This window comes from Diplotaxodon limnothrissa, linkage group LG14 (assembly GCF_057381915.1).
Source record: "Diplotaxodon limnothrissa isolate DT_005_m linkage group LG14, D_limnothrissa_male_GT1.1, whole genome shotgun sequence".
Lineage (NCBI taxonomy): Eukaryota > Metazoa > Chordata > Actinopteri > Cichliformes > Cichlidae > Diplotaxodon > Diplotaxodon limnothrissa.
The window spans coordinates 39,267,282-39,294,509 of NC_140609.1; positions in this window are offsets into that span (position 1 = coordinate 39,267,282).

The window sequence follows — 27,228 nt, forward strand, 5'->3', positions numbered from 1 at the left end:
TTCTTCCCGCAGGCGATACGGTCTCTCAATCACACCACCACACAGTACTGACCCACACATATGGTTCTTACACACACACTGGACTTTCTGGACATTGGTTTTGCACACATTGTTTTTTTGCACAACACTGGTCACTATATTCTTCATTTCCGGTTAATACTTGTACAGCTGCTGTTATTGTGTATATATTTATTTATATTTAGATTTCTTCATACATTCTTATATAGTTCTATATTGTGTATTTTGTTGTACAGTTATTTTATTTTCAACTTTAATTTATATATTTTATCTTATTCCTTCCCAGTTAAATTTACCCTTCATTCTAATTTGTGTTGTACAGTTATTTCATTTTTAACCTTAATTTATATTTTATTCCTTCTTAGTTAAATTTACCCTTTTTAATTTTTCATATTTATTTCCTATCTTATTCATAGCCTTTTCCTTTTTTGTTTTCTTTAGGTCACGAGCAGTTGTCCAAGCATTTCACTACATATCGTACTGTGTATGACTGTGTACGTGACAAATAAAATTTGAATTTGAATTTGAATTTGAGAGTCAGATAAACCAGAAAACACAGTCAATCCTGTAAACCAGTAACGCTTAAAGATGTTATTTATAGACATAAACCCAAGGATTTTAGTGCTTTAGGTTCAATGACTAAATTCAGTCTATCCATAGGAATTCTTTTCCTTCTAACATCAAATATGTTTTCATATTTATGTGCAAGGGCTGACTGGCTGTTTATGCCAGTTTAATATTTTCCATAGCAATTAAGAGCTTAAGCAGCCCACCTTAATCTTTAATGACTCCTTAATCAAGTCCATTGTGTCCAAATCAAATCCATTCAATCGGGAGACAAAAAAGATGAAAAAAGAAAGTAATAAATAAAACTGACATACACAGAAACACACTGACCACGGTGAACCAAAGCATTAAGAATGCAGTTTGATTTTATCTGTTTTTCTAATTTTATTTTATTTTATTAACAAAACCTGCAAAGAAAATGACAGTGCTGCTGAACCTGTTCAACATAAGACAATGGACTATCTGATTGGTCTGTAAATATGCACAGTACTGTGTGAACACCATCTAAACACCAAGGAGCGGCACAGAATCTCATATTTAATGCATACTCAGTCTGAAACCAGTGGGGAGATAATGAGTTGGTTGCCAGATATGGTTGATCGGGAGGAGTTAATGATGAAGTCGGTGCAGTGGATAAACTAAGCGGGGAAAAGGCACAGGAAGATATGTTTACATTTTTTTTGGACAGTTACAATAAATATACCACTATGGTTTTAAAACTTTTGGTCAGAATTAACATATTATGCTCAATTCCAATGCCACATTTTTTTTGACTCGAGTAGCTTTGCATGACTTTAGCTCCTCCCCTGTAAAGCCAACCTGAGATGAAAATTGTACCACAGCTGTAGAGCCAAGAGTAGAAGAAAATAGGGATGATGCATCAGATTAACCAGTCTATTGGCCAATGTCAGCCTCATTCACTGGTAACAACATATCAGCAATACAGGTAGCACTTGTTTCTATAAGTCACATTAGTTTGACACACGCTGAAGACATAACAGTATAATCATGAGGTGAAAGAGTCATTTGTTTCCCAGACTCACAAGAAGATACAGAAGAAGCTACTTCAGGTACTCCTTTATTCACACAAAAAAACAACCTGAACTTTTAGAGCTAAGCTTTTGGTTCAGAGGGATTATTAGTACATACACCAGCGCTATTATCTGAAACTCATAATAAATGAATATGAAGATCTGTCTTTGGAAAATAATATATTTGATAGAAAAGAAGGAAACAGGAAAGCTGTTTTTCCAGCAGACCATCAGATTATGTATGAAAGAAACTGTCATGGAAATTTCCATTGTTTTCTTACATGCCTGCCCATCTGTCTACCTGTGTGTCTGTTTGTAGGTATGCAGGGTGCTGAGCATAGACTCGAGGAGCAGAACAAACAGAACACACACACACACACTCAACACAGCAGGACAGAATCACACACACACACACACACACACACATATGCTGTTGTTGTTTTGGAAAGGTCAGTCTGACTGTGAGGTTGGACGGTGGATGGTAGCCGACAGGTGTCACACAGCACCAGGTAACACACTTGTTTTGTTTGCACTCTGTCACGTCTTGACAGAATCGCCTCACAGAAACGGCGATGGAGACGGACGCACATGTATAAAAACCACACACAAACGCAGAGAAGCTGACACACAGAGATACACAGAAATGTTTGGCTGCTCGTCTGCTGCTGTGTTTGCTTTAACTACAAAAGGCCATTAAAAATAAATCATTAAAAGGACTTCAAAAGGTCTGTCATCCACATTTAGGTTAATGAGAGCACAAAGATTTAGCATTTTGTTGTTGGGATCAGGGACTTTAATATTTAAATATAAACAACTCTGGATTATTCTAGCATTATGTCAAATATGTAAAAACCCTTAGCACTGAGTCAAAAGACGAAATATTCCTAAAAATTACATTAAACACTAACTTTAGCATGTTGTCAGCACCTCTTCCTTCCTGCCCGGTTAAAACACTTTTCTCCATTTTTACCTCAACTACAAGTACAGCAATTAGTAAAACATCAAAACCTGCTTAATCAATTTTTTAAGCGTGCTGTCCTCTGCATTAAAATAAAATCTGTTTCCTTTGTACTGTCAGCACTGCACACGGCTGTAATGATTTATGAGATTTCACTGACTCTGATCAAAGGACAGATAGAGCGTATCAATAAGTTTCTTTTCCAAAACGTGTATAAGATCATGTGATGTGGCGCAACGGTAAATACAGCTTTTTACTGAGGCAATAAACTCATGCTGCATAAGGAGAGCAAACTTGACTCTATGTGGAATTATTTATCACAAAAGAGAGAAAATTGGAAAACTGTTTTTATCTGGATAAATAGATAAAGCCTATCTTCAGTGAATTTTGGATATCCTAAACCAGGGGTGTCCAACTCCAGGCCTCAAAGGCCGGTGTCCTGCAGGTTTTAGATGTGTCCTTCATCCATCACAGCTGATTTAAATGGCTAAACTACCTCCTCAACATGTCTTGACGTTCTCCAGAGGCCTGGTAATGAACTAATCATTTGATTCAGGTGTGTTGACCCAGGGTGAGATCTAAAACCTGCAGGACACCGGCCCTCGAGGCCTGGAGTTCCCCACCCCTGTCCTAAACTAAAAAAACAAACCCAATGTTATGCTGCTTAAGCAAAGAAGAGAGGTGCAGTAGCTCAATAGATCCAGGAGGATGTGGCTGCTTCTTTTTGTTTGTGTTGCGTTATAGTCAAGCAGCAACGTCCAAGACTGACAACATGAAAGTGAGCTGTAGTTCCTTCAGCCAGTGGCTACAAAAGCAGGGCTTTCTCCATTGGCTGCCACATAAAAACGGCCACGTTTACAGTACAACTAAACATTCACAGCCTGGTAAAAAAAAAGAAAAGAAGAAGAAGAAGAAAAAAGAAACCTCCTAAACCAACCCTCACAGCAAACTATTTTAAGTGTGATAAGTAGGAATCTACAGTAGTGGAATATTTATTAATTCTTTTTTTAGGCTGAAAATCTGTAAAGAGTGTGTTGTGTTGTTAGCCTCAGTCCCTCAGTGCCACAGAAGAAAAAACAGAAAACAAATAAATAAATGAACAACATATTGTTTCCTTTTAACTTAGACCAACTTTCACAACCAGAGATTCCAGCATGAATATTTCATATTTCCCATCTTTTAAGCTAAGATCGCACAGCATGAATAGGGCTCAAAAAGGAAGAACAACTTGAATGCTGACTGAGAGAAGCAACTGCAGTCTGTTAAGAGATTGGAGCAAAGGCTAAATACATCAACATATGCATACATGAATGAATGAATAGCAACCTGACAAAGAAAATATGAAATGAAGGATGGCAGCAGAGAAGTCTGGGCTCGAAACTTGAGATTCTCATACTTAGAGACGGCACATTTTACATACTTCCCAGCAGCAGTGTTTTCTGTGAGAATTTATAATTATGTTGTAAATGTATTCATGGTATTTCCACAACGCTGTGCATGCTTCCCGTATCTGTTCCCTGGGCTCTCACTGCCTGCATATGTGAAGTGTATGTTCACATGCGTGTTTGATTAATGAGTGCCCTTGAATAAGAGGAAGGCCTTCAGGGATGTGTGGAGAATAATTAGAAACTTGAAAGATTACATTTACGCTGGCTAAATGAACACAGGGATGGATTTGTAATTCATAAATTAAGTATCTGGAACGGTCACAGTAAACACGACTCTATACGTGCCGTAAGACGACCTACGCTGCACAGAATCGGCATTTTGGAGTTTGATTTAAAGCCAACGCAGCACGCATATCAATCAATTTTCAGCCTGTTTCCTTCACCAGCGCCGAATGTCAATGTCAGCTTTGAACTCAACAGTGAGAAGAGTTTTCAAAAATGCTCCCTGCTCAAGACCGCACCATGTAACAGCAAAAAGAAAGACTTGGACACTAAGAGAGCAAGAAGAGGGAAAGGTGGAGAGGAACAAAGAGAAAAGAAGTGAATGGAAGAGACGACAGACAAGTAAAAGAAGAGGAAGAAGAGGAGATAAAAATAGTGGTCTGTGCAGTGAGCTGTCAGCTTTGGAAGTGTGGTGAATTCAGCTGGATGCTTCAGTCCAGGTGCTGTTTCTGGCCCTGAGCAAACAGCATGCACCTCCCTCTCTCTCCGCTTGTGTGTGTTTGTGCTGACTGAGAGGAAAAGTTCTCAGTTAAACAACAATGAGGAAACCCAGAGGGGAAGCCTTTCTGCTGATGGATTAACACAATAGACACACTCACATTATGCCAAACACACACTGGATGCAAGTGAACAGGTGCAGACAGCAACACGAAGCATGCACGCACACACAGACACTCCTTGGATGGGACTGAGGTCAGGGATCTGTCAAGTTCCACCACAACAAAGTGGCGCTTTGTGCACAGGGACACTGGCACGCTGAAAACCTTGACACAAAAATAAAAGACCTGTCTAAGACATCACTGCACGGTGTCCTAAAAGGATCTAGTCCTAACCAGGAACCAGTGAAGTAAGTCAAAAGTACACTGAAGACAGTGTTGGGAAGGTTACTTGTAAAATGTATTCCACTACAGATTACAGATTACATGCCCTAAAATGTATTCTGTAACGTATTCCGTTACGTTACTCAATGAGAGTAACGTATTCTGAATACTTTGGATTACTTAATATGTTATCACGCTGTTTACAACTACGTGAATGTACTATTGCTGTGATTTATTACTGTTACTGAAGGTCCGCGGCTCCGAACTGCAGTAAAGGGACCTCTGGCTGATACGTCGGGTTCGTGTCGGCTCGTAGCCGAAAACTAGCTTTACTTTGTTGTCTGGGTCAACTTTGAGACAGAGAGAGGCGTCGAAAGGCTGCTCCAACGGAACTTATTGTTTCGGAGGAAAACACGAACACAGTGAACAGTCGAGTCTAAATAGCTTACTTACAGCTGGGCTCGTCAGGCACTCTTCTTGGCTGCAGTGGTTATTATTATATTTACATGCTTCCAGCTCCCGTTTTTGCTTGATGACAGCTCGTACTTTTCCTTTTCCTCCCTCCTCGCGCTCACAGACACATAACGGGTATGGCCGTTCATTCTCCCTGCAGCACGGACTACACTGCCCATGATGCTACATTCTTTAGTGTTATGTCTGTAGCATTCTGCCTATTAGCTTAGCACAACAACAACAACAACATAAAGGCGCTCTCTCACCCAGGAAACACACAGTCGCAGAGACCATGGCAACCGTAACGCTGCCGCCTGGAACAACAGAACATGTCAAACAAAAGCCAAACAGTCCTGACCCGCCACAATATGAAACAGGAAAGTACCGCCGTGTAATCCATTTATTTCAACAAAGTAACTGTATTCTAAATACCACCTTTTAAACGGTAACTGTAACGGAATACAGTTACTCATATTTTGTATTTTAAATACGTAACGGCGGTACATGTATTCCAGAATATTAACAGCACTCAACAATCTTATCTGACAAGCACACTTGGCAGTATTTGCCCTGCTGTCAGGAACCAGCAGGATCATTACAGGGATTAATTAGCACTGATGTGATTTTTTTTTCAATCACCACTATAAAGTGCACGGTGAAAACACCCATTCACCAGCCTGTTAGCAGCTGTGTGTGTGTGTGTGTGTGTGTGGGGGGGGGGGGGGGCACTGCATCAAGAACAACAAAGATGATGAAGAGCAGAGACCTCTACTTCAAAGCTGCACCTTCACCGTGAGTGGGCTCTATATGCAGCAAGAAAAAAACCAGGTGAGGTGATAATCAAGTGCTGCTCGAGCCTGTCAGGTGATTTTCCACATGACAAAATATTATGTGCCAAAAAATTTGAAGAACAAGTCGAAATGGAGTCTGTGTTTGCTGCACATCGGCATTACATTAGACCTCTAATGATAACAGGCAACACGGTACAGACCGGCTCCACACAGAGCTGGATGTTTAATTTGAGATCAGGCAAGAGGCAGGATACGCCCTGCACAGGACGCCAGTCTGCTGCAGGGCTAACACATAGGCTGTATCCCAATTCAGGCTCTGCAGCCTTAATAAAGGCCGCTTTTTAAGGCCAATTACGTCACAGCGACGCGACGAAGGCTGTCCCAATTCAAAGGCTGCTCGAAATGCGGCCCTCAAATGTGTCCTTCACTTCACTGAATTTTAAGGATGTGGCGGTGTAGACTTCGTGGCCCAACATATCCCAGAATGCATAGCGCGGCAGTGAGTGTGGATAATTTTGCCGGAAAAAAAAACAGCGGAAGAGGGGCGGCCGAAGAGTAAAGTTTTAAAAGTAAGTACTGAATATTACTTATTTATGTGTGAATGTTTAATAACGAAGAACAAACATTCCTGTTGGCCACATGTCGGCAAAGTTATGTGACATTAGTGATGTTTGTACTAACTTGGTTTTAAAGCCTTTACTTCAAAATATACGATAAATATATAAATACAATACATACATACAATACAAAATATACCAGTTCAATAGTTGACTTTAATCTATAAGAGAATGTGATGATTTCATGGATATTTAAAGTAAGCATTGAGACAAATGTAGTAATGCCAACATATTAAAAGAACAATATTTGTCTCTCATATATATAACACAGTTATATATACAGTGTCAAAGAAACCTGTCTTTGAGTGAAGATTTAAGGTGACAGGAAATATAAATAAATGCAACTTGAATCTTTACTGAAGCTCAGTGTTTGAAACAGAGTCATTCACTGCTGTTATAACTAATAATGATTGAAATGATAACTTTAATATTGGCCATGTTATATTTACATTAGCAAAGTGAGATGACTTTAGTCTCATGAACAACATTGGCTATTTGTTATTTACTAGCTAATCTTAAATGACTGTTCAGTACAGAAGTGAAGCCCAATAATCATGATTTCACAGTCCTGTGGTCTCAGCCTCAGATACTTATTAAATCAAAGCTCATGTAGAAACAAACAACCAAATGAACAAAAGATTTCTCCTTCATTTCTGTCAAACAAAGCTGTATGAAACGTTTCCAGCTGTTAGTGTCACGGTTGCTAGGCAACCTGGGCAGCGCAATGGAGGCTAGACCGTCCCATTTCACAAGCCTCTCACTTCCGGCCTCAGCGGTCTTTGAGTACGCCGCCCTTGTGGACCGTTAAGGCTGCGTACTTTAAGGCTGCAGACCCTGAATTGGGATACAGCCATAGAGACAGTGTTAGGCCTGTCTCACAACTATGGGCAATTTAGAGTTACCAATTCACCCATCCCCACTAACGTCATGCCTTTGGACTGTGGGAGGAAGCCGGAGTACCCGACGAGAACCCACTCAGAGAGAGCAACAGTGCCACCATGCTGCCCCTACATTCTCCCTCTCAGAAAGTGGACTTTCCTCAGTCTTGCAGGCTTTGATGCTTTCTGGCCTCTCTGGGCTTGTGTGGTGGCAGGATCTTCAGAGCTGTTGGCTTGTCGCCTCAAACCTCAGTGGCATACACTTTGATGATTCTGACGCTGGAGAATTTTCCTGTCGATGTCTAACGCCTTCTCCTGTCTCAGACTGGGGCAGGTTGCAGGCAAGTTTTTAACTCTTGACAAGCTCTGGCTTTTCTTTTTCTCCCAAATCATTACTGCGTGCGCCGTGCCGGGAACTCCGACTCTTACAATGACATGAAAATAATTTATGCAAAAAAGGAAGCGATCATGTGTCAGCCTCAACAGACTTCTTAGATAAAGAGGTGTCCATTCATAAAAGATGCAGCGTCGCAATGTGCAGCTACACCTGAAGCTAAGAGAGGGAGAGCAGAGATGTTTCTCTCCAGAGAGACAAGCGACTTTGTCACTGCTCACTTATGTAACATAAACAAGGTTTGCAGGAAATGAATGAGCAGGAAATGCTATAAAAACAAGAAAAAAAAGAAAAGAAGACAGATGGAGCTGAAAAAAGGAGAGAAGAAAAAAAACTATGAGCAAACTCCATTGTGTGTCTACAGGGTTGTTGTGACGTTCTTATTGTGCCACTTTGGGCAGGAGGACGAGCCATTCAGCCAGAAGAACTGAAATCTCAGTGACAAACACAGCTGCTCTGCTGAAGTGTCCTTCAGCAAGACACAGCATAACTCAGGGCTCAGTTGTTACAGGTAGGGCCTCCTTTCAGAGAGAATTTGCAGCTTATACCCAAGAACACACAGCAAATGAGGTGCAAACAAGCTTAGCAAAGATCTTCTACCAACACCGCCATCCAGAATCCCCTAAGTCTTAAATGGATTCCTCTCTGAGGCTGTGGGACTGAAAAAATCTTATTGGCTTCATGAATTTGGTGAAGACAAACAGTCTACAACACACACTCGTTTTAAACAATCAGCTAACAAGCTCTTCTACCGATGGTGTGAGAACATTGATGCGTTATTGCGCTCTTTACACACCAACAAATCTGCAGGAAAAACAGGAACATGCAATCTATCAAAGCCTACTTTTTACATGCCAAATTGGATTTCTGTCTTGTGGGAGTCAGATGATAACTTGAACAGGTGAAGGAGCTTTGAGAGCATCTAAACTTTTTGTTCTTTCAACATCACTGTCTGGCAGCTTTCCCTCAATCCTCGCACTTATTCCAAAGCACGCCTCTCTGATTTATTTGTTCTGGGGGCATAGGGAGTGCTCTTTCCTCTGCACACCTTTGCTTTATTGAGGGATGAATCCCCACAGGCTGTAGCCTTTATGTTCAGCAGCTTAACTCTGACCGAGCTGTGGGAAAGAAGAGATAACACTGAATTTCCCTACAGGGAGTAATGCAGGATCAGAGAAGACCAAAAACAAGAATCCCTCTTGAAAAATCACAAGAAACAAATTGAAACTTTGGCAGATTAAGAGGAGTTTTAAACAGCTTGTTGGCAAAATGTGTGAATGAATATCAGGAGGATTTCATTTTGCCTCCATCTGAAGAGAAAATGCAGCTCGTGTCCTTTAAAGACAAACTAACAGTAAAAATATGTTCTGGTGTCGTGACAAAAACTGAAGAGCATAACTACGCTTCTTTATAAAAGGTTTACCAGCGTCAGACACGGACAGCATTAACTATTACTAACAATAAGCAATACTGACAAGGATAAAGTATCCATATGACTAACTGGATATGAACTGAGACCTTCTCCTGTTGGCTTCAAAGAAAAAAAATTATATATATATATATATATATATATATATATATATATATATTAGTGCTGTCAGTGTTAAAATGACGTTAACGCCACAACCGCATTGATTGATTGGTAATTTATTTCAACATGTGAACAATATACAAGTACATTTAGAAAAGAAATGAGAGAAAAAAAATATACTATACAAATTACATACAAAAAAACATTCTGATTAATTTACATGTTGAATTAACACGGCAAATCTCCATGAGCGAGTTATCGCGGATCGCCCCGTGTGGGGCTGCACGGCGTCAACGTGTTAGCTCGTTAATTAATACGCTGACAGCACTAGCACACACACACACATATATATATATATATATGTATATATATATACATATATATATATATATATATATATATATATATATATATATGTATATATATATACATATATATATATATATATATATATACAGTATATACAGTCTATATATAGTCAGATGTACTTTGCTGTAAGATATTCAGCACCACAACTGTGTTAAGAATGTGTTTGGTAATGTAGGGCGACAATAATCACTGCTGCTCCATATCTTCATTTACATCTCTGCAGACGACCGTTTTTAACAGATGAATGTGCTGTGGAGGCAGAGACGACTGTGAGCAACGCAGGAAACACATCTTGATAATAAAAAGCTTGATTGTTCTATTGTTCAACCAAGAGTTGTGAAATCCAAACCTAGAGAATACAATACGAGCTCTAATAACAGTCTTCACAAATTTATCGCCTCCATTTCGTTTATTAAATCCTCCTTTATTTTCCTACCGCTTCTCTCCTGCTCGCTCCTCAATTCATTCATTTATTCCTCCCCTGTGGTTTCTGTTCTAAGCCAGTGGAGATGATGGTTTTAAGTCTCCGAGTGCTGGTCCCCATTAGCAGCAAACTAAAATCTGCCTCTCTGACTGAGATGCTTTTGTTCAGCATGCCTGCTCATCACTATTGTTCGATGCCGGGGCTCCTATTTGCAACCAAAAACCTCTAATGTTTAATAGCAAAGAGGCATCTTTAATGTGGCTACATGATATGGGAAAGAAAAGATCTGAATGGATTCCAAACGATGAGAAGCGAGCACAAAGTACAAATGAATACAAAGCGTACAAATGACACACAGAGAGACGAGACAGTGGGATTCACAGTTTCCTGGAGAAAACCTGTTATTGCTCCAAATCTCTGCAAATGAAAAGACAAAATGTGAAAATCAGCTCCAATCAAAATGGTTTCGAAGAAAAGATACTGAAACTTTTAGAAGCGAATGTTCAAAAATGTGTTGTTTAAGATATATCAGTCTTTACTGTTTATGTATAATATTGGCATTAAAAGCTACATACAGTCAAAGTCTTCGCTCTGTTCTGTATCTCACCGCAGCTACAGCTGCCCACCGTGTGGAGAGAATCCCAATTTGCAGTTTTAAAATTAGATCCTGCTTTAACGCTGCTCACGCCAGCTGATGAATGATCTTCATCTTCATTAGTCTTCATTCTAATAAGCTCTACTTCCTAGACACACTAAGCTACTATTAGCCAAACTGTAAACACTTGCCGTGTGATTAACTCAAACTAGCACGCAAAAGTTTGCATGTCCACAAAAGCAAAGTCAAGTTTAACACAACAATGGTGGAAAAAGTGGTCTTTGAATTGTTGAAGCCTGCAGGAAATTTAAATGATGTCTAAGCCGTTGTGAAAGATCTTTGTCACAAAGGGAAGCTGCTCTGGGATGCAGCTGAAAAACCCATTCAGTCAGCAATGAGGGGTTGGTTTTGTGCTTTGAATTGAGCAATTGGCAGTCAAATTGTCATTTGTGGATATTGACTGAATGCGTCGCTCCTCTCTGGGGAAAGAGACTCACTCATTTTGCATCTAAATTTGTTTACCAACTAAAAAGCAATCACATCATTAAAAAATGAATCCTGTGATACATTATATATGATGAAAGGCGGTGAAACACAATCCTTCCTAGAAGCTGAGGATTGTTTCCCTCAGCACTTACAAGCAAAAACACGAACAGGTGACAAATTAATGGAAATGAAAAGACAAGCTATGTCGGTGCTTGGTGGTTTGACAGACGCTCGAAATCTCCCAGGTATTCAGATATCCGATGACGTTGCGTGATAATCTTCACCGTCATCAGAGCATTCAGTGGGGCCTCATGTCCTATCATCCCGGGAGAAACCATTCCACTCAGGACAGAATAATTGGTGTATATAATAATTTGACTTGCAATGACCGTTCTGTCTCAGCGGCCAAGAGAACCCAAACCATGGCAGCAAAATGCTCTCACTGAATAACACAACCACCAGATCCCCTCACTGTTGGTGTCAAGGGTTCAATCTTTCACCCACGTGGACTAGAGACGTTCCTTTTTCACAGGGTCCAATATTGTCCACAGTCGCGTTGCTCAGTAACTAAACCAGACTTTAAATACAACAGCAATGATTGGCTCTTTGTGCTGTGCACATACAAAGTCAGGTTAGTCCTCCCTTGCAGGTTTGCATTCACTCACGCCTGCATTGCCTGTTTACAACGTTCTGTTACAAATACAGACGAGAACATTGCTGCAACAGAGACAATATTTCAAAGAGGAGAAAACCTGAACGAAGGTCTAGTGAAGGCCTGTAAGAGTCTACTTGTCACACACATGCCTAGTCTATATTTTGGCATTTGATGACTCTGATAGCATAAAAGGGATTATTTCCAAGTTTCAAAGTTTGTACTAGCTAATAATAATCCAACAACCTATGAGGCGAGAAGCCTTTACACTCCCTTCCCTTCTCAAACTCAAAATCCCATAAGTGCTATTAGCTTCTGGTAGACTCATCTAAACACCATTAGCAGCCATCCACTATAAGTTTTCATTGCCTATAAAACCATTGTTACTGCTGAGAAGCTGCAGTGCTGGTCTGCTCTGCTTTATAGCTGCTGCTGCAGATGCTTACACTGCCCTTACCTCTGCTTTAAGAGGCAGCACACGTCCTTGAAACGCTTGTTTTGTGCTGGCAAACAGATGTGTCCTTGGTCAGCATGAGCCTAATATACAATATAAGGGTACACAACACAGGACACAGACAGGATACCTTCACACTGATATTCATGGTGCTATTATACCTAACCTTGTACAATGTAAGATGCTCCACAAAGAACTCCAGTAAAACAGACACCACATTGTAGTTAGTCCTCAGTTTTGGTGTTATAATTTACCCACACATGTCTTGAGTTTCATGCAGTCTCTCTTCTTTCTTTCTCTGCTTTCTGCTGTTTCTTGCAATCAGCAGTAGAGCTGAGTTTATTATTAAAGGGGTTAAAGGCAGGATAGAGCATGCAGGACAGAGAACAGCCAGCCACTGCAAGCAATTAACTGAGCTATTCTCACAGGCACACAATCTGATATTACATGAACTTCATGCTCAGTAGCTGGCAGGTTAAAAACAATTTGATGTCCAATTGTGCTGAAACGTGCACTCTCAAATGATGCTCAGTGAGGTCATTTATGTGAAAGATCAGGCTGCTGCACAGGTGTGAAAATGCTGCACATTATTATTATGTGGTGCCTACTCGAACTGAACCGGAACAGAGCACTGTGCTAATGCTCTGTTTATATCACAGGCAAAATGTGAAATGCAAGGTTTGCAGATCTAGAGATGAATACAAACTCATGGCTTTGATGCTGTCATTTTACTTTCCACTCAAAAGACCACTCACCCCAAATCCAAAGCACAAATGTCGCACACAGTTTACACTCTGAGTGCAACAGCAGGGCGCAGTCTGTACTCAGGGAGTGTAAACTGTAGTTGGGCTGAAGTTGGTTTGATTGGTTTGACACCAGATTCTTACTGGCCCAAAAGATTTTTCCATTCATGGCATAAAATCCTTTTTTTTCTCTCTTTTTTTTGTTTGCAGACTTTAAATCATTCAGTTCATGATTTAAAGTCTGCAATGTTTATGGGGAACTTCATTTGTAACCTTAGGGTGTGCTTTAAGGTGTGCCTGCCTCATTATGAGGATGTAGGGTTTCCCTCGGGTCTCACTTATGTCCGAACCTCACTCATTGGTGAAAACACCAAGACTGCACCATCGAAGTAGCTCAACATGAGGCACCACGATGGAACTAAAGTAAAGGTTGGTATCGTCATAGTGGCTTTTATCTGCTTACAGGTAAAAAGCTCAATCAGCACTTCCCGTGCTAACAAACCCAACAACCTGTCTGTAACCGCTAACACGTTGTACCTGTTGTATGACCAGTTTCATGTTTTATACAACTTCAAACACTCATCGTGTCACTTTATATGTCTCAGTTTCTATCAATATACAAAACTCTCCCCTAACCCCCCCCCCCCCCCTTTGACATGCTTTCCCTAGCTACTTACCCTAACCATCAGCTAAACCTAACCATAACCCAACTGTAACACTGACAATGAAAACACATTTTGAGAAAAATGCCATCAAACTTGTGGGGGCGGCTGTTTTGTCCCCATAAGCGACCCCACAAGTATAGTGGCATGCCAATTTTCTGTCCACACAAAGATATCTAAACATGTACACGCACACACGCGTACAAAAAACAGCATCATGCTCATCACACATTCTTCGCGTGCTCTGTCAATATACAGTGGGGCAAAAAAGTATTTAGTCAGCCACCGATTGTGCAAGTTCCCCCACCTAAAATGATGACAGAGGTCAGTAATTTGCACCAGAGGTACACTTCAACTGTGAGAGACAGAATGTGAAAAAAAAATCCATGAATCCACATGGTAGGATTTGTAAAGAATTTATTCGTAAATCAGGGTGGAAAATAAGTATTTGGTCAATAACAAAAATACAACTCAATACTTTGTAACATAACCTTTGTTGGCAATAACAGAGGTCAAACGTTTACTATAGGTCTTTACCAGGTTTGCACACACAGTAGCTGGTATTTTGGCCCATTCCTCCATGCAGATCTTCTCGAGAGCAGTGATGTTTTGGGGCTGTCGCCGAGCAACACGGACTTTCAATTCCCGCCACAGATTTTCTATGGGGTTGAGGTCTGGAGACTGGCTAGGCCACTCCAGGACTTTCAAATGCTTCTTACGGAGCCACTCCTTTGTTGCCCGGGCGGTGTGTTTTGGATCATTGTCATGTTGGAAGACCCAGCCTCGTTTCATCTTCAAAGTTCTCACTGATGGAAGGAGGTTTTGGCTCAAAATCTCACGATACATGGCCCCATTCATTCTGTCCTTAACACGGATCAGTCGTCCTGTCCCCTTGGCAGAAAAACAGCCCCATAGCATGATGTTTCCACCCCCATGCTTCACAGAAGGTATGGTGTTCTTGGGATGCAACTCAGTATTCTTCTTCCTCCAAACACGACGAGTTGAGTTTATACCAAAAAGTTCTACTTTGGTTTCATCTGACCACATGACATTCTCCCAATCCTCTGCTGTATCATCCATGTGCTCTCTGGCAAACTTCAGACGGGCCTGGACATGCACTGGCTTCAGCAGCGGAACACGTCTGGCACTGCGGGATTTGATTCCCTGCCGTTGTAGTGTGTTACTGATGGTGACCTTTGTTACTTTGGTCCCAGCTCTCTGCAGGTCATTCACCAGGTCCCCCCGTGTGGTTCTGGGATCTTTGCTCACCGTTCTCATGATCATTTTGACCCCACGGGATGAGATCTTGCGTGGAGCCCCAGATCGAGGGAGATTATCAGTGGTCTTGTATGTCTTCCATTTTCTGATGATTGCTCCCACAGTTGATTTTTTCACACCAAGCTGCTTGCCTATTGTAGATTCACTCTTCCCAGTCTGGTGCAGGTCTACAATACTTTTCCTGGTGTCCTTCGAAAGCTCTTTGGTCTTGGCCATGGCGGAGTTTGGAGTCTGACTGTTTGAGGCTGTGGACAGGTGTCTTTTATACAGATGATGAGTTCAAACAGGTGCCATTCATACAGGTAACGAGTGGGGGACAGAAAAGCTTCTTACAGAAGACGTTACAGGTCTGTGAGAGCCAGAGATTTTCCTTGTTTGAGGTGACCAAATACTTATTTTCCACCCTAATTTACGAATAAATTCTTTACAAATCCTACCATGTGAATTCATGGATTTTTTTTTCACATTCTGTCTCTCACAGTTGAAGTGTACCTCTGGTGCAAATTACTGACCTCTGTCATCATTTTAAGTGGGGGAACTTGCACAATCGGTGGCTGACTAAATACTTTTTTGCCCCACTGTAACTGCAAACACAAACACACAGACATTAGCAACACGCATGTAGCTATCACTTCTGTGTGTGTGTGTGTGTGTGTGTGTGTGTGTGTGTGTGTGTGTGTGTGTGTGTGTGTGTGTGTGTGTGTGTGTGTGTGTGTGTCAGACAGCAACAAAACTGACAGATGTGCAACAAAGTACAGCAGTAACCTTCTAACCTGTGCTGGCTTCAGAATGACAGAGGCATTATGAGTGTGCGGGTGGTGTGTGTGCTGTATTTGTCCGTGTGTTAGCCTTGTTAAAGATCCATTTCAATTCTGGAAGATTCAATATTTATCAAATAGAGACGCAGGTGTCTGCCTGCGGGATCTGAAATTACCACAGAGGATGAACGAGAAATGGAAAGAGAGGGAGGAAGAGAGAGAGGGGAGCTTCTGTAGCTTCTCCCCAGACCTCTGATCATTCCTATGCTTAAGTGGGTTTCAAGTGGTGCATTTAGAAAAAACTCAGTAAGAACAGTCATACTCTGGACCCCCGGTGGAAGAAACCATAAGTTACTCTGCAAAAGCGATCCTACCTGCTTCAGAGGGTTTCAGTATCTCTTCAACAATGTCAGCCTCTCACGACGAAGTACGGTAGCGATGTGATGACTCGATCAGGAACAGCCTGAAAAAAAAGAAGATTTTCATTGATTAAAAATCTTTTTTTGGTTAATTAAAATGAGAATTCAATGTCATGTAAAACCTTATCTGCCAAGTCTCAATGCAGGCTCAATCATCCAGGCAAGGAAGTCCCAAAAAGTTGATTCTGTTCACCTGGATATAGATATTTCGCGCATCCAGGTAATAATAATAATACTAATACTAATACTAATACTACTACTAATAATAATAATAATAAACAGTACAGTGTGGTGAAAGTGGTGAAAATGCTACGTCCAGATGAACAGAATCAACTTTTCAGGACTTATCTGCCAAGTTTTCAGGTTCTTGGCATCGATACACAAAAACCAACTGCAGTTACAAACAAGCTGCTTTTAAGCAAACACCTTTTGAGAAGCTGGGAAAAAATAACTTTTTCACAATAATATAGTTTCAGAAGATCTTTGACAAATATACTGAGGCTGGACATTTTATACCTCAAGAATAAACTCACTTATTAAAAGTAGCTACTACCTGTCTGCTCGGCCTCACCTCCATTAATCTGTGTCACTAATTATCATCATTATCAATTATCACTAAAGTCATAATTTAGCACTCACATCTTACACAAATATATTCCATTCTGGATCCAGTAAAATCGAAACAAAAAAACTGAAAAAGAGAATGAAACAACAGCACAAAAGATTAGGTAGAGTTGAAAAACAATGTATGATAATAATAATAATCTATTCATTCTCTTCCGCTTATCCTTTGTCAGGGATGCAAGGGGCTGGAGCCAATCCCAGCTGTCTTAGAGAGGCAGGGTACACCCTGGACAGGTCGCCAGTCTGTAGCAGGGCTAACACATAGACACAGACAATCATTCACACTCACATTCACACCTATGGGCAACTAACCTATCCCCACTAACTGCATGTCTTTGGACTATGGGAGGAAGCCACAGTACCCAGAGAGAGCATGCAAACTCAAAGATCCTGGAACGGTGGAATTGAACTTAGGACCTTCTTGCTGTGAGGCAACAGTGCTAACCACCATGCCCAATAATAACAACATTAATAATAGTAATAACTTTATTTATATAGCACTTTTCAAAACACAGAGCTACAAAGTGCTTCACAGTTCAAATAACACTAACCTATAAAATCGAGTTTTCAGCATTCATAAAACAAACAACGTGAGCCGACCTGACTGTCTGAGGAAGGCTGTTCCACAAAAGCCTCAAAAGCACGATCACTCCTGGTCTTAAAATCAGAGCATCAAAGCAAAATGATGTCACAGTAGCTATAAAGTTAACATGGAGGTGATGTTAGAGCCCTTCATGGCTGTTGCCATAGTGGCCACACCATGTTACTACAATTTGATTCCATGACCCAAAAATAACTTTTCTCTTAATTTGGTTGATCGTGGCTCAAGAGTTGGCAGTTCATCTTGTAACCGGAAGGTTGCTGGTTCTAGTCCCGGCTCGGACAGTCTCGGTCGTTGTGTCCTTGGGCAAGACACTTCACCTGCCGCCTACTGCTGATGGCCAGAGGGGCCGATGGCGCGATATGGCAGCCTCGCTTCTGTCAGTCTGCCCCAGGGCAGCTGTGGCTGCAACTGTAGCTGCCTCCACCAGTGTGTGAATGTGAGAGTGAATGAATAGTGGTATTGTAAAGCGCTTTGAGGGGCCGCTATATAAATGCAATCCATTATTATTATTATTACTAATGTGAAAAAGGACTCTGTTTATCACTCGAGTATATTCCATCTGGTCTGCTGACATTTGGAAAGTATAGATGAGCTGTATGATTTTGCAGAGAGCCAGCAGGAAGTCAGCTAGCTTGGCGGGAAGAAATCTGATCTGAGCATGTTCTCTATGGGCTTCACTTAGAAAAAGCAACACTGTAGAAGCCCGTGTTACGTCATGGTACCAAATGGAGGAAGACTGGAAAGTTTTTTTTGGCGTCTGCATCATTGAGCAGCTGTCATTTGAATGCATGAGGCTTTTGGCTGTTTGTGAAGATAAAAAACAAACTCCGCAGCGCAGTATGGTGCTTCTGCATATTCTACCTTTTACAAGTTGAAAATTCACGTCGACTTGTTCCCTGCTCGCAATAAAGTGCAAACATTCAATAAAGATTGTGAATCGGGATTATGAGGTCACACATCAAACATATAGCTTTGTGTGATGTGACTGGATTAACAAGACAGAAGAAGATCTAAATGATCATGAGAGATTGAGGTCTATTCAGCAGTTAGAGATGATCCCCTTCACTTAATCTCGCTAACATCTGAATCAAACGCCACCCCTCGTCTTCAACACCCGGCAGCTGCGCGTGAATAAAAGCAAAGCGTCCTCCCTCTCGCTCTCTCCCAGAGTGCTGATATCGATGATGGCACAGCGAGGATGTCAGCGTTTCACTTTTAAATGAGCAAGTCAGGATGCTAGAGTGTCAGCTCCAAAGGAAGCCCTTTGTACTGCAGAGGCCAATATGCCTGGTTAATGAGACTGTGGCTCAGACCCGGACAGTGAGGCCTTGTGGGAAGAATGCTGCCGCTCCTCTGGTCTTATTAAGATGAGAGGAGAGATAAGTAGATGGGAGAGAGTAAGTCTGTCCAGCCCTCCACTGTATATAATCTGTCTGCTGACATTGTGCTACATTCAACCGTAATTACGCTTTGGGAGGAGTTGTCATCCACAGTGGGAGACGTGTTACTGAGGATAATCATGCTCATAATGATAACCAGAACTTTACAAGATCTGATCTAAAGGCGGCTACAGAGATTTTCAGCAACTGTTTTGAATGCCACACTGTGCAACATCGATTTAAAGACTCGGGTTTGATATATAAAGTGTGGATTGGCATTTTGAGCAAACTCACCACTGAGTATTTGCTCTCCATGATTGTTGGTATATACTGTAGAGTATGGACTGGACCTTCTGGCTGAGAAACTGTGGGAAATTACACATGCATGTGTCTGTGAAGGTTCTCAGTCATCCAGGTCATCGTAGTCAAAGGAGCTTGCAAATAAAAGCGTCTGGACTTCTTTAAGTTGCTTGAAGACCAGAAAAGAAGACCAGACACCAGCGAGGGAGGATAAGAAGGACAGACGCAACAACATTGTCATCCCCTATGTAGCCGGTGTATCAGAAAAACTTAGGAGAGTTTTCTCCAAGCATGACATCCCGGTGCATTTCAGACCCAGCAACACGCTCAGACGCCTTAAATCCCACTCACATCCTGGGCCATCTGACCTCAGGAATTCGCATGATAAGGTGGGGCCAGGTTTCACAATGAACTCACCCGAAACTCTGGCTGATTGTGACCCACACCCAGTTTCACACCTTGGCTCAGGCGATTAGAGGATCATCAGGGGGTCCTTTTGTCCCTCTGTGGGGGGAAACTCCCACTAGGTTTATATCTGGGACTCTCCACCATTTGACCTTAGAACTGAAGAAGCTTCTCGGATGAGAGGTGAAAGGTCTTCAAGCAACTCAAAGAAGTCCAGACGCTTTTCTTTGCAAGCTCCTTTGAACACATGCATGTGGCAGGGTAAGCCCACCATAAAGCATACCTGCTTAATTTTTTCCTTTTAACTAATAATAACCATAATTTATGAAATGAATGCCATGCTGCATTTAGTAAGACTAGAAAATAGCAACTGAGACCAGAAGAAAACATGTCAGAAATTACAGTTTTTTTCCATGGACTTCTGGAGTTGCCCCCTGGTCTTTACTTTGTCTTTACTTCTTAGATTTGGAAACTACATCCAGCTTTATTCATGCAGTCTGTGGTAAAAAGAAAGAAAACGCACAAATAGTTGCATAAACAATTTGATTTTTTGCATCCATCATTTAATGACTATTCACTTATTCAAACATCATGACCTTCTGTACGATTTAAAATGTAGATCTGCATGGTGATTCTCTAATATCTGCTGTTTCACAGCCTATGATGAGTGTGCACTTCCTTGTTTCCTCCGATGCTGCGTCCTACTTAACTTTCACGATAACACCTGGAGGACACATGCAAACAAACAATGTGCCAAAACTATTATTTGTTCTTCTTTGTTGAAAGAAGTCTTTCACTTTGCATTTTTTGCCTCCATTTATTCTATTCTGATTTTTTAAAGTATTTCACCGTTGCACCAGTGTCACATTAATTAGTCCCACTGTGAGATCATTATTCTAACTTTTGCCCTTGATCAGAACAGGAGGGACTATAACAATGGCCAACTTCTCTCATAGTGCAGCTGGAGTGGTGACCAATGATACCACCACAGTTCTGTCACACTGGTCATCTTTCATCATGAACAATGAAAAATGGCACAGTTTACTTTCAGCTTTATACATCTTTAATACATCAGATAAAGAGAATGTTATTATTTTTTCTTCAAAAGCACTGGCTTTTGTTCAAAGTCTATAATTTATCCATAATTCACTGATTACAACAAGTCCTTTGAAATTAAACATGACACTGGCAGCTTGCTCTCACCAAATAAAAATGATCTGTAGGAGTCCAGAATTAGTGGACCAGCCAGCAGCAGCATTTTTGCTCACCTAGCTTGGTGTGGGTTTGTCCTCAACATTACATTAACAGAAATAAAGTTAAAGCCACTGAACTGCTTTGGTAAAGGAATAAAAAACAATTTAGCAGAAATTCCACTGTTTACCTGATCAGTTCATTCATGTAAAGCTCCTCCTATATGGACTTTGTGGCTGTAAAATCTTATAACCGCAAGTCTTTTGTCTTTCTCCGATCATAATGACTATGGCCACTAGTTAAACAGAAACAATGGGTCACAATAAACTGCTCAAATAACCTAAAGAGTTGGAGAGAAACTTGCTGTGATGTGAGTCAATCACTCTGTCCAATTCAGTTCCAAATAGTCATGTTTGCAAGTGAATTGGCTACACGGACTGACTCCATTGCATGGACTTATAATTTGGCGTCTCTATTCATTCATTCATCTAACCAGTTTCTTCTGCGTATCCAGTTCAGCCTCACTGGGTTGACATCCCGCTGCAGGGCTAACACAGAGAGACAGACCACTATTGATCCTCATGTTCCCATCCACAGCTACTTTAGAATTATCACTTAACCTAAAATGCACGTCTTTGTATTGTGGGAGGAAGCTGGAAGAAACCCTGCAACGACAACTAATTCACTGAGGTCTAAATCATCATAGATCTGTGAATAGTTTTTGATATTTCTCACAGTGATTATATTGTTTGTTCCATGATTGTTGAGACTCGGAAGAACAATTTAAGAAAAACAAATTACATATTGTGATGCCTCGAGGTGGGGTTAGGGTCGACTTACACACTGAGGATTAATACGGCCGGAGCTTTGCCTCCATACAGTGTGTTTCTCTACAACCAGCTGGAGAGTCTCAGAGTCTCCAACTAAAGACAGACCTGACACTCCACAGAGCGGATCTCTCTTTTTCTTAATGAAAAAAACATCCGTCTTCTTTCTTCTCAATACTTCCAACCAGCAAAACAAACACTGAGCAGTGAAAACTTCTGCTGGAAGAATACAATATTTTTTATAACCACACCAGTGTTGTTTGTCTACATGTCTGAACATATATTTAGGCAGCAATGAAACAGCGGTCATCGCTTGTAGCAGAAGGTTTACTGATCGTGGATTTCCATGATCCATGATAAGCTGATGGTGACAGAAACTACATCCTTGTTTCCTCGGCATGTTTTCAATCAATTCTAGTCCACTTAGGTTGTTTGGTAAAAATGTTTGTAAATCATTTCATTAAAAAAAGTCTCATCATTACCTCTAAAGTGATCTCAGTAGGATACCTTTATATTTATACTCTGGCTGATCATCAGAACAACTAAGCTGTAGTGCCTCTTCACCTCACTGTGCAATACCTTTTGTGCAATACTTTTGTAAATAGTCAACGGTGCAATAGACTCAATACTTGAAATGTGCAATTCACTTGTATTTTTATTTTTATTCCTATTTATTCTATTTATCCCCTTCGTATATTTTATTTATATTGTCTCTGTATTTATATATGTGTGTGTGTGTGTATATATATATGTATATATATGTATATATATGTATATATATATAGCAGCTGGATAGCGTAGTGGTTAAACTACACGCCTTTGGAACAGAGGATCGCAAGTTCGATTCCTGCCTGGGGCGTCTGTATCCAGTAAGGGTCCTAAGGCTAGACCCCCTATGCTAAGCAAGCCTACCGCAGACATGAGCGAGACAGATAAATATGAAGGCATGCCGGCTCGGACGTCGCCCGGATCAACAAGGTCCGCGTCAGGTGTTGAGGAACCAGGGCACCCTGACGAAAAGTGGGCTACTGGAACAAGAAGGCATCGGTGGGCAAGGGACGAAAACAGGGCTTGGAGAATGACCGAGCTAAGATCCTGTGGGACTTCCAGATACAGACGGACAAAATGGTGGTGGCTAACCAACCGGACATAGTGGTGGTAGACAAACAGAAGAAGACGGCCGTAGTGATCGATGTAGCGGTTCCGACTGACAGCAATATCAGGAAGAAGGAACACGAGAAGCTGGAGAAATACCAAGGGCTCAGAGAAGAGCTCGAGAGGATGTGGAGGGTGAAGGTAACGGTGGTCCCCGTGGTAATCGGAGCACTAGGTGCGGTGACTCCCAAGCTAGGCGAGTGGCTCCAGCAGATCCCGGGAATAACATCGGAGATCTCTGTCCAGAAGAGCGCAGTCCTGGGAACAGCTAAGATACTGCGCAGGACCCTCAAGCTCCCAGGCCTCTGGTAGAGGACCCGAGCTTGAAGGATAAACCGCCCGCAGGGGCGTGCTGGGTGTTTTTTTTTTTTTTTTTTATATATAATATTCTGTAACTCTGTAACTTCTGTCGGTGCTGTGCTTTTTTGGAAATCGAATTTCCCAGAGGAACCCACCCGAGGGATTAATAAAGTTCTATCTAATCTAATCTAAAGAAAGAAAAATAAAACCAGTAGAACAGCGAGGATGACGATGCATCAATAATGAGCACTGAATATTATAAAAATGATTAATTTTTTATTGCATTATTATTGAAGATGAAGACTGGACCAACTGAACTGATTTGTCCAATCTGTCCATCCATATACTTCAATCCCCAGAAATAATTCAGGGGATTGATCGCTTGCAAAGAAGGGGTGCAAGCCGATGGCTGAAGGTGAATCTGAGGTTTAACCTGAGGTTTGAGCAGAAAACAAATCATGATTCACACGTTGCACTTGTCATTAGAATGAAACGATAAAGTCCTTAGCACTGAGCCATACAACCTCCAACAGCTACACCGTTGCAATGGAACATATATCAGGACTTTACAGATCAATTTGGCTGCTGAACCGGCCCTCTCGCTTGCATAAACAGCACATCTTTTTCCTCAAGATAATTCCACATGCAACAGTGAGCCCTGTTACTGGTTTTTTTGAATACTACCAGATCAGCCCATTTCTGGCTTCTCGCCATTGGCTACAGATCACTTTTAAAGCACATCGTTGTCTGTCCCCAAACTACATTCAATTCAGTTCACCAAATCTCAACAGTTGCTTCAAGCTCGGAGCTTCATATTGTGAGGTAAACCCCATACCATAATACAGAGAAAACAATCAGATGACGAGTACTTGGTGACAATGGGAAGGAAAAACTCCCTTTTAACAGGAAGAAACTTCTAGCAGACCTTGGATCAGAGAGGGGCAGCCATCTGCCCAACCAGTTGGGGGAAGAGGGAAGAAAGACGGGACAAAAGACACGCTGTGGAAGACAGCCCGAGATTAATCATAACTCAGGATTAAATGCAAAATGCTGTATAAACAAAGCTGCTCTCTTGATGGCACTCTCACTAGGTGTTGGCTCTCTCTGCAGTATTTTATCACTTCTTGTTCCTGTTACACTCCACAGTGGTGTTCTGTATGGCTTCATTTGTGTAGCTTGCTTTATTACAGACCTTTAAATAAAACTTATTTTGTAGTGTAACCTTCAAGTGCTTTATCCAAAGTACAATTTCTGCTAAATCAGTTTCAAATTATATTCACTGATTGTATCTTTAGGGATTCACTAGCTTAGCGTAGCTGCTAGCGTAGCTCCTAGCCTAGTCACTAATCACATGGCTTCCTCCTCTTTCTTGATCACTGAGCCTCCTTTAGTAAAAACAGTCGTGTAATAAATAAGGCTGGAGGCCAGGCTCAGTGAGTTGGACATATGGGTCCACACCCCATTGTCCCAGGCAGCCAGGAAACTGGGTCAGCTGGGTGACGGTGAGGATGAAGCGTACCCTTAAATAACAACCCAGTATGCCACCAACCTGTTCACATTTGGAAATGTTCTGACCCAAGGCCAGAGCAGGCAACACTGAGGTAAGTGCTTTGGGACCATAAATAGGTGCAATAAAGATAGATGGCATTAAAATCCAGGGGAAAACAAACACTTTCAGGTAAGACAAAGATAATATTACTGCTGAATCAGACTCCAGATGTCTGTTTTCCTGACAAAGCTGCCACTGCAGGTCAAATGACCTGCAACAGCTGACAGGAGGACTTTATTTTAACACCTTTGTCACTGATGAACAGCTGCAAGTGAGACCATCCTCAGAAGAACCCCCCACACATTAGAATATTCCAATGAATAAAGCAGGCCAGTGAAAGACGACTAGTGGGAAAGGTGAAGGAGAAGAAAGGAGCAAGCAATGCAAAAAACAGGACCAACAAAGGTTTGCACTCAATTAGAAAGAAGGGATGGATTATATGGTTGGAGAGTACAGCTGTCCCTTAATGGCTGAGCAATGAGAAGTCACTTTGTGGAGCAAGTTCACGGACAGTCATTATCATCTGCAGGATTGCTCCCCGCGGTTATTCGATAGTTTCTGCATGAGGCTGGAAATCCCGGGATTATTTTGTGAGGGTGAACGTCTTAACTTTGCAGCTGGGCACTCACTGACCTCAGCTAACGGCATTCTCCCATCACCACCACTAAAAAGAAAAAAATACATTTTATTTGCTTTAATTACCCGTTTAACTTACACGCCCTCGTTTCATTTCAAGACAGCGTGAAAGTCTCTACAGCACACTGCAGTAATTTATGATCACTCCACTTTCATCGTTTGTCTCCTCGGCTGTCACAGCAAGTGGGAAATGCGAAGTCAGAGAGGCGAGACAGGGAGAAAAGAATATAGCGACTACAGTTGATAACTCATTAGCCCAGTGCAAATACATCAAAAGTTTTCAAACAAGTGTTAATTAGTCTAAAACCACCGATGGACAGACGGCGACTGAAACCAAATGTCTAATGTACAGACACAGAGCAGTGACAGAAAAAGACAGGACTTAAGATCATTCAAAAGCAAATGAAAGAAACAGAAAAGACTTTATCGTCTCTGGATAAAGTGCAGAAGAGGAGATCAGGTGGTGTGGGAAGAGATTTCCTTTTAGGTTTATGTGAGCTTTTTGTTTCCAGTGGTCGGCTCACAGAATGAGCAGCAGGTCTGATGACAGCTTTCTGATCATTTTGGTCCAGTTATAGCAAACCAGCAACAACGTTATTGTTGGAGATGCTGTTGAATTATAACTGGGGAGAGATTTGGAGGGATAATTGGTAGCCAGTTGGAATGGTGCTCACTCATTACAGGTTATCCTGTTGCTTTGTAGCATATAAAAGCTATGTTTGAGATAAATGTCACTTATTATGTTTCCACCTACAAAAAAATGCATTTTTTTAATGAAATTACTTATAAATGTGAGATTAGTTGGCTGCTTGAAACAAAACCTACTACTTGACTGGTAAAGTCTTTGGTTGAGTGCAGACAGCAGATGATGGATGAGTCACTGGATGAATGGCCAGGATTAAAGGGTGCTATTAATTAATGTGTGGAACTGATAGATTGATCAAACCGTTCTGCCATATTTCTTGGTGTTTAACAAACATGTGCTGTGTTCTCAAATGGAACAAGGAACTATAAAAAAAAAGAGAAACTTTGGAATAAAGTGCTCTCATCACAGCGATGACAACTCAGTCTAATTCTATTAATAACCATCATCTAGCACCCTGATTAAGTCACTAATCCTCTCTGCTCTCAGCTCCGCTGATTAACGCAGGATCACACACAGCAGAAACACGCTAAGTCTGACAAATTTACATGTGTTGTTCCCAGTCTTCACACATGCTGAGTACACATTGAAGGATCAAAAGCCCATGTGTACAGAGCTACGCCAAAGTTTAGAAGATGCTTCAAAAAGAATGCCATGAATAATTTTTATTCATGAATTGAAATTTGAAAACCTAAATCAAATCAATATTTGCTTTAATAACGACACCAGCCCCCTTAACACTTGTGCAGTTTTTCGAGGTACTTCATTCCCGCTGGCTGTATACTTGAGGACATCATAATGCTGTACAGTGACTTTGGGATTCGATGCTTCTGTGATACATGCAAATCTAAACTAAACACCTGAAGTGCCAAAAACATCTGCACATTGATCCGCATCTGTCAACAGGTGGCATGTTAATAGAGTCGCACTGTGTTCTTCTTTATGAGGTTCAAACTAGCATCAAGCTCCAGAGCTCCAGAGTGAAGTCAGCTCGGGGGGGCCAATCACCAAAGACTCCTAAATGTCCAACTTTACAGCACAGGCAT